Here is an 11,495-nt window from a genome sequence, read left to right as displayed (position 1 = left end):
TGCTGTCTTTCTTGGCAGAGTTACTGCATGTTTATTGTTGTTACCCACTGGTACATAGGGTTTTCTTGGATTTTGGACCTCCAACAGACCTTCACCCACATCCAGTTCTGTCAACTGCACATTGTTGTCATCAGGCTCAAATAGGAAGACTGCGTCAGATGTACTCATGTGGGGAGGGACTTGGCACTTGACCCAGGCTACCTGACCTGCTGGGATAACAATGTCCTGTCTGCCTGTTCATAGGCGACCGCACTGTACAGAGGGTTTGCTGGTTTGGATGAAGCTCACCATTAGCTCTGACTTCTCTGCTGGTATACACAAGGCATTACAGAGTAGGACGATGAGGGTTGAAATAAGCTTTTCAGGTTGTTCCTGTATCATCTTTTCCAGCACGTTGAAACCCAGCAGTGGTCTCTCCAGAGCAAGACTGCTGACAAGAAAAGGCACAGTGATTGACAGATTAGGGTCCTCATTCCCTATCAAATTGACTGTAAGGGCAACCCAGCCATCAAATGTCGTCACCAATAATGTCACTGAGGGCCAGATGTACTAACGCTTTTGCGCCCACTTCAGGCGTATTTGTTTCGCAAAGTGCGCATAAAACCATGGCGAGGTATGTACGAACGGGACGCACCGAGATGAAAGCGCAGACTCCCTGTCACAGGAACTAAAAAAGGCAAAATACGCTTCTCGTGTCATGCATATGCATTCATGGGATGGTCAAGGGAAAGTGGGAGTGTCACATAAAGAGATGGGAGGGTAAGCGTAAACTGCGCTTAATTATGTATTCCGCGTTATGTACAGAAAAAGCCGGTGAAAGCGCGCCTCTATTTTGCGCTGAAAATTGCTTTAAAGCAGGTGTAACTTAGGAAGCAGGTTTCCTGGAATATGCCTTCTGGTGAAAAGGCAGCAGTAATCCAAGCAAGACGAAGACATAGGCTAAGGAGACGAGCTGAAAAGATTTTTGCCACAAGAATCACACTTTTTCAGTTGGGTAAAAACGAACTCATTAAGCGTTACAGATTAAGCAGCTACGCAATATTACAGTTACTGGAAGAAATAAAAAATGACATTGGAATCTCCGACTCAGCGTTCACATTTCCAGCAGTTGTTAAACTCCTCGCTACATTACAAATATTGGCATCAGGATCATTTCAAACAGTCATTGCATCAGCAGTCAGAGGAGGAGGCCAATTCAATTGCGCGTTTAAATACGCGCAATTTAAGGTATAGTGGGTGGGGACAGGCGCTGATTACCAGATGAACTGCAGGTTTGGTACATAACACGCACACTGCGGTTTCACATCAAACGCTTTCTGCGTCTTGGCCATGGCACTATTAACGCTGCGTTCGCAAATGTACGTACATCTGGCCCTGAGTGGCCTAACATAAGTGTCAGGTAAATATTTACTCTTCCAGTCTCTATCAATCATACTTACTTGAGCCCCAGTGTCTAGCAGAGCACTGACTGCTAATCCATTTAGGTTGCAATGGGTGAGAGCTCTCTTTCCAATGAGTTTGGCAAGGCGTACCCTTTTGCTGTGAGGTAAGTCCTGAGTGAATGGATTGGTTGTCTTGATTGGTTGTTTCTGTCTATTTTCCGTTATTTTGTCTTTTGTTTGAGTGTTTGAGTCTTTTCTCAGTCTTTCATTTCCAGGTTGATCAGTATGACAAATGTCAGGTTGGGGCGATCGCTGAGACCCGGTCACTGTTTGTCCCTCGGCAGGGACCGGCTCCAGTTTCCCTGACGTGTTGGTCTCTTTAGGCAGCCCACTGCCTGGTGGCCTTCTTCACCACAGTGGAAACAGTGAGGACAGACAGGACGATTTTGCTCCACACACTTGTCACAGCCATATGGTTTCTATCTCCTGCAGTCTCCTCGGCCTTTCCCATTGTGGCTGAACTGTCCTGCCACCTGTGTCTGCATTGACTGTCTCATAAGCTCAACCATACTTGTAAGCTGTTCAAGTTTTTCTGTTAACTGCTGGATCGTATCTGTTTTTGGCACCTTCTCCTTTACACTAGGACACTGTGCAGCGTTGACTTCAGACTGAGCACTGTGCACATTTGTTAGTCTTTGGCTGGTGGTGGGACCTAGCCTTCGCTGCCTTTCACTTTCATCACACATTATTTTCTTCATCTGTTTCAGGATTGCCTCATCCGATACTCTGGTGTCCACAAGCAATGGCTTCAGCTCTCTGCGGACATCATCATGTTTATGACCTAGGTCCTGATACACGGTGTGGAGAAACACATCCTGCACACTGTGCTTGCATTGTACTTGACATCTGCATCAGCATGTTTGGAGCCCAGCTCTTCTGCTTAAGTCATATGTTTCTGTATAGGAACTGTTGGGGTGTCTCTTTGTCTCTTTGTTTGATGCACATGAGCTCCTGGAACAGTTCAGTGTTAATTTGCTCACCCAGGTGGGAATGGTGGAAGGCTTTTAGCTCTTCAACAGATAGATCATCCTTATTCATCAACATGAAAAAGTCTTTGAAAGTTCCTAGCTTGATGACTTTGAGGACGGCTCTTACAACCTCTGCATCACTGAACTGCTCCTTTAAACCGTCTTCCATCTGCCGACAGACACTGTTATAGCTGAGCTCTGACCCCTGGTCCCCAATCTGACCCCCCTGAATTTTCAATTCCCTGCGATGAAGGTAAGACAACTCTCTTAAGGAGAACAACTTGTCATGTGTTAATTGTAACCCAGATAACATTAGTTACCAGTAAAGGGTTAAAGGAAAAAGAGTGTTCTGGATGGAAAAGACATCTATCCAATCACACGTCGTGCTGTAGTGACTGACACCTCTGTGAGCCAATAGTAGCAGCATATTGAGGAAGCCCGTCCACAGGTCGCGCGGGCGCTATTTTCAGCAGTGAGCAGATGAGAGAGCGGAGATGAGAGCAGATTAGACGAAACAGCAGCGCAGAGTATTTCTTCAGAAACTCTTTGAGTCAAAAAATTAAAGGTGAACTAAGTAACTTTTTTACCTTAACCGAACAGCTTTGGAGTCATTGTAATGTTTATATTACTGATTTCGTGCTGAATGGTGCTCGTCTCGCACCCCCCTGGTGCCTGTGAGCCGCAAAACCACCCTTGCAACTTTGGGCCGGCGAACGAATTGCTTTACGGCAAAAAACAGATCTGATAAAATTCTGATAAAATGAGCATCAAACAGAAATAACCCGGCGCCGTATACATGTGGTGTTGGGCGCGCGCAGCTCTTAAAGGGGCCATACCTTATTTCCACTCGTTACAGCGTCCATCCTACTGAACAGGTACCGGTGTACAGGGGGAGGGGATCCGGCCGTGAGTGCGAGCCATCTCTGCATGAGTGCTATTCACGACAGTACAAGTACTCCAGAGCGACTCTAGGGGTCACTGTTTGACAAAAACGGAATTCCTACTTAGTGCTGCTTTAATCTTGTACAGATTACAGTGCATCTGGAAAGTTGGACTTTAAATACATTAGCCTGATGAGTCGAAGAGAGAAAAGAGTGAATTGAAGATCGGAGGAGAGCAGATGGAACGGATTTCGGAGTGAATCAATGTGAATGAATGATCTTTCTTTTATGAAACTGATTCTATATCGCTTTGGTGAGTGAAAATTCAGATATTAATCCGTTTTATATAAAAGACATACCAAAATCTCTGAAGTGATTTAGTAAGAGCTAGTAGAACAGGCCTCGTGTAATGCGTGAGCTGAATTGAATAGCACGTGGGCTAAAGGTACCACATGTGAAAAAGGAAAAAGAAATGCTAATTGTGTCATGAAGTGAGAGCGATTGATTTATAAGTTAAGGTGATGTGTTATTTGATATGATTGTTACAAAAAATACTTGAATCAGATATTGATTGTTCCATTAGCTTGTCTTTTGCAAGGCTGGGTTTTTTGTGTGTTCTGTTTCTATCCATGTGAACGTGATTCCTTTGAGAATTCCTGTTTTTGTGCCGAGTATAATCTCCTGGAGGGGAATTGTCTGGTTGAACGACATGGTTATACGTGCACTAGGGATGTCAATTTTCACAAATTCCCATGATCGATCGTCGTTTAAATTAACGATCAATTAATCGATTAATCGTTAGCCTTAATACTGCAATATGCGTCTGCTGCAGTGCATATGGCCAACAGCATGACAGCTCTGCAAATGCTGCTCAAACCGCTATATTCGTCACCAAATTAATGAGAATGGTTTTAATCTAAATAAAGGGCTAGTAGGAATGTAAAATGTTTCGATGTGATTGATAATTAAATACAGGGCTCGAATTTCGGCGCGGGTATTGCACATAATTCTAATAATTCCCACAGGTCTCCCATTTAAGGAAATTCCCGCAATCGTAACCCACACAGATTATAAAAATCAATCAAATCATTCTTTTAACAACTATCTGCCAGGCGCAATTTCACAAACAGCGTGAGTGTTCAGCGGTGCCGCGCCTTCTATCTCTTCTCTCAAAATGTGTTGTGCAAGGCAAGCATCAAGCGCTGCGGCGACACTCGCGTTTAGGAGTCGGGACATGACGGATATTCACTTGCACAATCGGGCCAGCAGTGCATCGTGACTGAAGTTTACCATTTGCACGTCTTTTTAAGTCTTACCAGTTTAAACATTCAAGCGATTTTAAACTAATCAGTGCTCGCGCGCTCTGAGATGATTTTCTGCACATTCATAGAGAAACCGCCTCAAAAACAGCTGGCCAGTCACAAAAGTTATTTTTCGCGGATTATATGCTTTAACACGCAAAATTGTGTCAATCTCGGTCTTCGTGAGTATACTCTAAACATAGTCGGTTTTGTCTTTTAATAAGCATAAAACGCATGCCAGTATAATGAACGCAGGATCCGTGCACTAGCTCATTAATTTAGTTGTCAAAACAACAAAAGATAGCTTTAAGTTAAAGGAATCAGGATTAATAGCCTATATATATTTAATTTATTCAGGACTAAAATACTACCCAGTGTTATTTTCCATTTGATTACTTTATTCAGTTTCTGTAGGCCTATATGATGTTAGACCCATTGAAAAACTTTTCTCTTTATTTGTCTTTATTTGTATCTTTATTCTATTGTATTTATTTGTGCTACTTTTTTCAATTTAATTAAACAATTTAAATCAAGCTTCCTTGTGTTGTGTAAACTCTTAACAACAATATTACCCCATTTTAAAAATGCAATGAGCGCAAACATTTCGGCAAGATAAATGTAATTTTTGTTTGGAAAAAATGCCCCCCGCCCTTCTCCCCCACCCATTTTCCAAAACGAAATTCAGGCCCTGAATCAAATTAAATATTTCATAATCAAATATAAGGACTAATACAACGTGTCACCAACGCCGCCTCAGATGCGCTTCTCAGAATGTGTGACTTGTGGACGCGTGCTCTTCCTGGAACAACGCACTTAAAACGGCAACTAAACCCAATGAATTCACACCGATTTAATAAAATAGTGTTCTCATGTTATGTAATATGACAGTCCCAAATGAATCCTCGTTATTAGTCGTGCATTCTGCTTGAGCGGCGCGCGCTGAATGAATAACTTAACCGTTGAGCACTTTGCTAGCACGTTATTTAACTCAAAGAAACGCATCCTATGAGATTAATCAGATATATACAAAATAAACATAATATTACAAATTATATCTGCACAAAATGACGTGAATGCACAAGTGAACTTGAACTAAATTAACGTTACGTGCCATTCAGAATGACTCATGTTGTGGATGCGCTCTTCCTGGAACAACGCGACACGGCAAGTAAACCCAAATAATTCACAATGTTTTATTACAATATTGTTCTCTTTATAGTGTTATATAATATGACAGTCCCAATAGTCGTTATTATTCGTGCATTGCCATTTGAGCTGCGTGCGCTAAAGATCACGCTGCGTCAATTCTTAACCAAATGCATCCAATATGAGGTAAATCAGATATAGATAGGCGCACACAAAATAAACTATTACAACTTACATTTGCACAAAACAAAAGGCAGCGAATGCACACGCAAATTTATAGTCATGATGAAGGTGTAAAATAGTCCCAAACATAACTCCGGCGCGCTCGCTTACATGTTTCGCGGGGTTGAGCAGCACGCACGCGCATGAACGTGCTTAATCGATGATCGATAAGGTTTATCGATTAAACGTGTTATCGACAATTAATCGATCGTCGATTAATCGTTGACATCCCTAACGTGCACAAATGGCAAGCTAGCTGCCCTCGGACCATTTCCACTTTGATCTGTACTTTGAGACTATCGAATGGTAGGACAGTTCTGATTTTCCTTGTTTTTGGATGTGAAAAACTCTACTTTTTCGAGTTATTCAATTTTTGCCTTTGGAAAGGAGATACTTTGTTCTGAAACTCGAACTGATCGAAAGAGTGTCACACAACTCTTTGAACTGAAACATTTGATTCCTGAACTCTTTTCAACTGAGTCAAATCTGTTGGATATACTGTTTGTTTTGGGAAAATGTGAATTGTTGAAAGAGATTCTGAATCTTAATCTGTGTTAAATCAAATTGAATATATTTGCATTTAATTTCTATACATTTGGGTGTCTGAATGTTACATTTTGTTTTTGTTATTGTAATTTGTTTTGGTCAAAGAGTGGAAAAAAAACAGACACAGTGTTGGGTTTTGAATTTATTTTATTCACACATTGAAAGAAAAGTGAATGCTTTACTAAATTGAAGCTGTTGAATGTTGAATCTTTCGGCCTAGAAGAAAATAATAGAACAGTGATAGTGTTTTTTTTATTTACTTAATGTCATTGATTGATATGCATATGTGATTGATCCTAATTGAAACAAAATACAAAGAGAGCAAAATCTTCAACTATTCACTCACCTGCATTCGTCATTTCCTCCCTCTAGAAGACGTTCCTTACTTCTGATCACATTGGCCTATATATAATATTATTGCTAGGTGTAGCATTTCAGTTACGTGGTGCACTACACGCTACATAAGGGTGTAGAGTTTTCACTTAAACCTCTGGTGCCTGCTACATTGCTACTCTTTGAGGCAGGGGCGGATCTACCGGGGTGGTAGATGCCACCCTAAAAGAAAGCCTTGCCACCCCAGGTGGCAGCAACGAATTAAAAGTTATGGCCAATTTGACAATTTACGAGCGCGAATCTCCCATGTCCGACTGCAGTGAATTCGCTACGTGCACAATATGACGACCGTTGACGTTCGTACTTTAGTGTGTGGGCAAATACTTCCGGCGAAAACTTCCGGTGATCTGACCGCGAGAGCGGGAGACAGCGAGAGCAAGAGACAACAGCGACCGATTTCCATTACCAGAGAGATAAGTTTTCAACCCGACCAAATTTTTAAATGCATATCATTTTCAGTGTATTTCCAAAATCCTGTGGGAAAAAAACGCTATTGCTATACCAATGCAGCTTATGGCTTGTTTTAGCATTCATCACTGTGGAGTGGGCCTATAATTCAACTTAGTAGTTATTTCATCTGTTAACTCTTACTCACTCCTATTCACTTATGACATTAGTGGTTTTTATAGGAGTTGGTATACATATTCAAGGGAGTGCAAAGTTCGGTTGTGTTTATGATCATATGTAGTGGGCCAGTCTGGGCCAAAATGCCCCGGCCGATTTTTTGTCCCAGTCCAGCCCTGTACTCACAGGTGACCCCAAACCCCCCCACAAAAAAAGATACAAATAATAATACAAATTAGGGGTGACCCCGAATAGTCGAAGATTCGATGCTTCGATAGGAGGAGCCTGATTCGACTACCAATCTCATCGTCGAATCTTCGCAGATGTGTTGTTAAACGAGGATTATGCCATTTTGGCTATATGAGTGTGCTCAATGTCTGATTTCACATAGAACTACTGGTTTTCTGTCAATACGTTAATATACAGCCTATTATGATAATGCTGTCAATAAAAATGTGCAAAGAAAGAAGCTTTTAATAAATATTTTTTAACGTGCGTGCAGCGTGAATAAATCCAAACACCCCGTGACAGATTTAAGTTTCACTTTCGATCCGTGACCGACAGAGGAGCGTCTTGTCGGCAGGGATTTAAATCTTTAAAAATGTCTGGGATAAGAAAATCTAAAGATGCACACCATCAGAAAGGTTATTCACCAAGGCTGGATTAAGCATCAGGAAAACCATGATCGCACTTCTGCCGGCCAACCTTAACAGGTTGGTTTTCCTCGGGACGATCTAAAACGCTTAACGTGAAAAAAGCTTTTAAAACGCTTAAATGGCACTTTAACGTGCTTAATGTATGTACACAGTAGGCTACACACCTTAAGAAACCATTCCATGTGCAGATAAGCAGATGAACCCAGAATATGAACGCAACGCGTTTCTCCTATAGAAAGTCGTAAAGCTTTTTCTTTAACGCGTTTCTATGGGAGGAAAATGCTTAACGTAATAAAACGCGTTGCGTTCATATTCTGAGCTCATCTGCTTTTCTGTAGGCTATATAGTAGGCTATGCTTTATTAATAAGGTGTGTACAGAATAGAATTTGATCTTTTAATATAACAGTTTTAGGACAAAGCCGTTAAGCGTTTTAGAATGTATTTTATCCGCGCACACAATTTGAAAAGACTCAAACGGACACAGGCAGAGTGAAAGACTGGATTTTGTTTTCTCGATCAGGTATGGGTAGGGTACAAGTGATTTCAAAACATTTCAGCCGGTTCTAATTTGATTTTTGGATACTGTGAACACGTTTAGCTAAAAAGACTGCCGCTCCAGTTTAGCGTTTATTGTTGTTTCTGCAGTTAAAAAGACAAAGTTGACAATCCTGGCCATACTTTCGTTATTTTAATAATTTCTTTATTTTTATTTTATTAATTGATTACTCAGGGTGATCTAATTTAACTATTTGTGACTTGTGTTTTGAATATTTGTTCCCCTGCACTTTAGGCATTTTGCACACATTTGTTCTGCTTCTTGTGACTTGATTCTGACTTATTTCGTTTTGTATTTTTATTTATTATAAATGTAGGCCTATATTGTGTTCTTAATTGTTGATTATTTTTCAGTGCATTGATGTTGCGCTGTAGGCCTACTTAACATGCTCGTACAGGCGATTCAGCTGATTTAATTTGATTTGCATGTGAAATGCAAATCCTATCTGCAGTGTGGCCTTTCTGCAGTTATTTATGTTATTTCTTAGTTTTATTGATCCAAAATGTTTTTATACATTTTCTTCTATATCTTTATGTGATGTTCTGTACATCGCGGGCTTTAAAATGTTAAAGCCCCGCCCCCTTCCCAACAACACACACATGATTCGACTATTAGTCCACTATAGGCAGGACTTGACGAATCTGATTCGACTATGAAAATCCTTAGTCGGGGACACCCCTAATACAAATAATGCCCTTTTGTAGCGTGTATACATACGATTTCTCATCAAACTGTGTTGACTGTGATTAAATTCAGTATATATATACGTCTGCCATGTTGCCACCCCTCAAAAATTCCTGCCCCCCTCTTGCCACCCCATAAATATTTTTCTAGATCCGCCCCTGCTGTGAGGTAAGTCCTATCTTTACAGATGACTGATGTACAGACTGTGGAGTGGGTGTGTGTTTGCACTGCATCATTTTCTTACTCAGCTCATAACTAGTAAGTATTTTCTGCAGCTCTGTGGCATGTGTGTCACTAGCCGTAGAGAGTGCCATGGGTGTTGTACTAGCAATCCCAAAATTGGTAGCATCACTATCATCAGTTGGATTAACATTATCATTAGCATGACTTACATCCCCACTGCCTGATGCATCAATTGCTACAGCAACTTGTGAAGCACGACCCTGAATGACTGTGTTGATTACCTCACTTTAGTTTAATAAATGTGCCATCCCAGAATCCTCTAACTCCAATAAAGGCTCACTGGACATGAAACTGCAAATGTACTCAAAACAACCGTCCTCATCTGTCGACTCGATGTGAGACTCGTCCATTCCTGGCACTGGACCCACTGACTTGGCAATCTGGAACAGTTCATCTGCATGGAGAGTGAGCAGGGTCTTTTTGATGGCCCACACCAACCTTTTCCTCTCACCATCCGCCATACTGTTTCCCAATTCCTCGCACTTGGTCACGAGAGTCCAGGATCACAATTCACTGTCTGTTCTTGATTAGTGGTGATTTCAGCACTGCACAGTCATTATTCTTTGTTCATTACAGGTAACCTCTTCCTCAGCAGCCAGAATCGATGATATCTAGAGATCTTTTTCACTGGCTGCAGCTCACCGGTTGCATCAGGTCACTTTTGGTCCAAGGTTGCAGAATCACTGGATCAGCTTCCGACCACCAGGTGGGAGTGATCCCGGACGAGCCCCCAATAAACTGTTACAGGTACCGGCTGGCACCACGTAAACAGCTTATATGCTCTTTCTGGAAACAGGAGAAATAAGTGAGACAGGGAAAACCATGTGTCCGTTTTTCATCTCGCTCAGCAGAAAGAGAGAGAGAGGATTTATTAAACATCCACAATTTAAATCCTCCTCTATTACAAACACTCAATGTCCTCTATGAAATAAACTCGTCTTCAAAATAAAATACAATGTGTCTTTTTTTCATCTTTCAGCAAATGCTGAGTTATAAGTTTTGGGTGATTGAATAAATCAAAATGAATATAACCACTGTAAGTTGTCTCTTTTCAACTTAAAATAGTGTAACCCTTTTCTCCTGAAACATTTAGAGCAATAAGGAAAATAAAACAGTATTTCCTTCAAAACAAATTAAACACTTGAAGACTCAACAGGTTTTTTTCCTTTCAGTAGGCCTATGCAAATTAGTTGCGAGTCAGTGACGCAGTCAAATATACTCGAGTCAGTGTCACAGTCACGGCCGTTCGTTATTGTTGGGGCCCAGTTTGTTGGTGCACATTTACAGCTAACGAATTCAATGTAGGCCTACTCACATTCAACAGTCCCGGAAATGAATTCACTTACGTCCATCCGACGAAAGAAGCAATGGTGAAGTCACATACAATATGAACACAGTTTCACACGAGCAGTCCTGGACACGAGATGAATGATGTTGATCCACGTCCCACGACGACGAACCACACAATCTTTCCAGTCCTGGATAAATTCTGAAGTCCAACACAAACGTCTAATAACTCCGACACAGTTATGGACCAAGAATTTGAATGTCACTAGCTGTTAAGCCCTCATTACACACGTCTCAACTCAGCGCGTTGACTCAAAGATCACAAAGAAGATAACAGAAAAAAAAAAAAACTTCAAATAGCAAAAATGAAATAAACCAAGCGTCGTTTCTCTACACTTTGGGCCTTATATCACATCAAGGGCGTAGGTTTAGGGGGGGACGCTAGGTACTAGTCCCAATCAATATTTTGAGATGACAAATTTGTCCCCACCAATATTTAGCAAGCTCCTTTGAACTGCTATTTTGATATTTGCGCTGCTATTTGGATCGATTCCAACGGCCAGGACGACGACAGTACAAGATACGCCGTAATTTGATTGGCGGCG

The sequence above is a fragment of the Rhinichthys klamathensis genome, unplaced genomic scaffold, assembly GCF_029890125.1.
Source record: "Rhinichthys klamathensis goyatoka isolate OS25496 unplaced genomic scaffold, OSU_Roscu_1.1 h1tg000004l_1, whole genome shotgun sequence".
In the NCBI taxonomy this organism is placed as follows: Eukaryota; Metazoa; Chordata; class Actinopteri; order Cypriniformes; family Leuciscidae; genus Rhinichthys; species Rhinichthys klamathensis.
This window is presented reverse-complemented; position numbering follows the sequence as displayed.